At 39.4% G+C, this 3,664-nt stretch overlaps 1 protein-coding gene across 1 annotated transcript in view; it reads right to left on the bottom strand.

Moving 5' to 3' along the window:
- LOC139102116 (tyrosine-protein kinase Dnt) overlaps window positions 1-3,664 on the bottom strand; it is a 61,170-nt gene that overhangs the window by 15,380 nt on the left and 42,126 nt on the right. The gene's annotated exons all lie outside the window — the stretch shown is intronic.

Here is a 3,664-nt window from a genome sequence, read left to right as displayed (position 1 = left end):
ATCGACGGGCGCGCACTCTCTTCACATTTCACTCGACGTTTTTATTCGTGTTCGACCGACGAAGCTCACATGACCACCATTATAGTATCGGCAATCCATTTTGTCAATTGGAGCATTCCCACTCAAATCACGTGCTCGAGGTCCGAATTTATCGGGGGCGGGGGGAGAGCCCTTGGACACGAATCAGGCCATTGTTTATACGTATCACAGCGCTATCGAGCGCCCGGGAATACCGACGAGCTATGGAAAGTGCTCAAAGAGATCTCACTTTGATGGCGAACCATTCCCGCAAACCGCGAATTTCCCAGCGAGCATAGCTCGCCGTTGCGATTTCGTTCGATTTACTTTTATCCCGTGTAGCGACGTTTTCTCACGTGCCGCAGTCTCGAGTCGCGTATTACCTGTATTCCGTCGTTACACCATTATCCTTCATCAACGTGTTCTTTGCTGAAACAACATTTGACAAACTTAAATTCTTTCTAAAGTTTACCGTCTTATTATTATTAACATTATTTGAAATTTTAAATTTTTTAATATATTTTGACCATTATTAGATCGTGTTATTACTTTTATTAATTATTATTGTTAAGACTTTAGAAAATCTACATTCTAACGTTTTCGTAGAAATGATGATTAAAATATACGTCTCGCAAGAAATCTCTGCGAATTAGTCAAACCGAGTTGGCGTTCCTCTCGCGAGGAATCTAAAAGGGAGGGTTTGCCGAGACTTTTCTTTCGCTGCGTTACGCGTTTACATTTTCCCACCGGTGCCTCGCCTTCTGATATTTCTTTTCTCTCGATCTTTTCGTGCGCGTTGCGAGAAGAAAAGACCCGGGTCGAACGGGCGACGCCTTGTCGTCTCTTATAAAGGTAAATAACGCGTCCTAGACGGAGGAACTTTAGCGCGAGGGCTCAAAAGCTTTCAAGAACCGGGCACGTCAGCCTCGACTAGGACACGTCGGAGGAAGAGAGACGCATCCTTTCGGCGCGTCATGATAAAATTAAGTAAACTCCATCAACTCTTAACTCGCCCCCGAGATTACCTATAGCGTCGTATAATCTCTAAATGCATTCCTTCATCGGCATTACTCGCCTGAGATTCGAAACAACCTTCGTTCCCTCCCCTCTCCGGCAACTTACTTTCTTACGCGCGCAATAAAGGGCTGAGATTGCCATTATCACATTCCGTTTCTCATCTAGAACGTGTGAGTAATTATTATACACTCGAGGCATCGCAAAACCGTCATTTACACATATTCTTACTTTTCTTCTTTTAATTTGATTCCAAATTTAAAATTTAGAATTCAAGTTCGCTAAAAACATTTTTACATTTCGGGAAATGTTGACGAATTATTTTAAACTTCTAATGATTAAAATTAAATTTCTATCGTTGAAGTCTAATAGTAAGACACACAATCGCTCTTTTTCCTTTATATTTATTTGAAAGCAGCGCAGAGCTTTTTGTTGCGGCGCAATCTCATTCGAGTAAGTGACATCAGCGTTGGTTAGAGAAATAAAAAAAAAAAAAAAAAAAAAAAAAACACTACGACGTACTCTCTGAAATGTTCGTTAAGCTGCGGGCCGTAGTGTATTAAAAATACGCCGCGGTGTAGGAAAAATCCACCTCGAAGATTAAGACTTGACATAATGCACGGCCGAAACTTTTTATCAGGAAAGAAGCCGAGGAAGTTAATCACCAAAGATTAAATTTATAATCCCATTGGCACTGATATTGAATTCCTTTTGACGGTCATCATAGTCTGAGAAGCATTTATTTCCTCTTGTACATTTTAATTTTCACGATGAAATGTTTCATGAATCTTCGTACATTTAAGTTTTCAATTATAACTCCGCTCGTGTACGACTTGGCGCGTTTCGTGTCTTTTCTTCATAAATTTCCGAGCTTTTTAATTACTTGCAGTTTTTAAATGATTGCAATGTTTTAAATAATAAGTATTTGTTTACAATTACATTTTCTTATTTCACCGCGCCGTTTATTCGTGCCTTCGTAAAAACTGCGAGCGTAGCTTTCTAATAAATACGTTATTGGCTGTAATAAACCGTGATATTTAACGTCCTTCTTTCCCTCGCTCATTTCCTCGTTTCATAAAGGAGGGAAACAAGCTTCTTGCCTTTGCCAAGATAACGTAAACCAAGCGAGTTGCGTGATAGCCGAAGTAGAGCATCGCGAACACGAGTTACGAAGACGAGCGGGACGAGAAGGAGTTTGCTCGAGCGCGATGAGACGTGCGCAGGAAGCAGCAGGAAGAAAAAGTTAAATAAATCGTGACGGAGTCTTAGGTGCCGCGCTGCAGTTTCCCGGGGATGCGAGCTCGAACCGTTCCTTCGCTCGCTTGGAGTCCCTCCATCATCCTAAAATGTTCCTCTCGCATGCTACAACGCGTCCGAAATACAAACAAGTATCTCTGAAAGATTTTCCTGACTCCTACGCCAAAATTATACGACTGCGTCAAATTTTACGTGTATATTTCTTGGTATTTTTCAATTTTTTTATATAGAATTTTGTTTCAAAATTATTATTTGAAAAATAATTCGCAGCATCGTCTTTGCTTTCAAAGCTTAACAACCTCATAGTTGTAAAGAAAAAATTTTTTTCTTTCAGAAAAGTTTAATTGATTATAGGTCTTGGTCAATTTGTTAAATAATAAATTTAATTTTTAACTATTTAATTAATTTAAGACGCATAAAAAATTTGTTTTTAATAGTGGATTTTGAACGTCTCTACAATTTATATTTTGTATTTATATGTTATAACGTTATTACAATCGTAACTCCCTTGATGCGCGTCGAACGGTGAATCAAAAATATATTTTTATATCGTCAGTTTTTGAACGTACTTTGATGTAACTTGGCGCGAGCGATGCGCGCTTCCGAAACTTCGAGACTTAAGAGCAACTACGGAGTCAGGAAGGCGTGTTAAGAGCGACTGCGTATCTCAATTAAATCCGCGCGAGCTATGCTATCTGCTACCATCAAACAGACCTTAACCGAGATTTACGGAGGCCCGGAATTAAGTCTCCGGAGGATTAACAGGATGACCCTCCACGAATCGCGCTCCCTCATTCGCCGCGAGCTCTGTGGACTTTAGAAACAAATTTGGTCATGCTGAGAGGCTTACGTAAATCACGGAATTACATCTCCCGCGCATCCGCGCTTTGATACGCTTATTTTCATTCCGCGGAATGAGAGAGAAATAATAAAAAAATAAAAACGTTTTCAATATCGAGATCGGTCTGGATAAAGAAATCTTTGCTCTCGTAAACACGCCCGGGAATATTGGAAATCCAGACTCGGTCAAATCAACTTTTTTTTTTTTTTTTTTTAACCAAACGCGTCATTTCCGTCTCGTATATTTTTTTCGATACTTTTCCGCGTGTGTAGTACGCGCGCATCCTTGCAAAACTTGCAAAATATTCGATAATTTAAAACGTCAACATTTCCCAAACATATTTGAGATGTAAAATAATTTAAATATTTGAAAACAACGTAAAAATCTGAAAAAAAAAATATAGGTAGGTAGGTAGGTAGGAACGTAAAAACGATATACACAGTCGATGCAATATGAAAAAAAAAAAAATTGATAAACGCCCCGTCAATGCGCTGAAATGATCGAAAAACGAAAATGCGAGTATTGCAACGCGCG

The sequence above is a fragment of the Cardiocondyla obscurior genome, linkage group LG04, assembly GCF_019399895.1.
Source record: "Cardiocondyla obscurior isolate alpha-2009 linkage group LG04, Cobs3.1, whole genome shotgun sequence".
In the NCBI taxonomy this organism is placed as follows: Eukaryota; Metazoa; Arthropoda; class Insecta; order Hymenoptera; family Formicidae; genus Cardiocondyla; species Cardiocondyla obscurior.
This window is presented reverse-complemented; position numbering and strand designations above follow the sequence as displayed.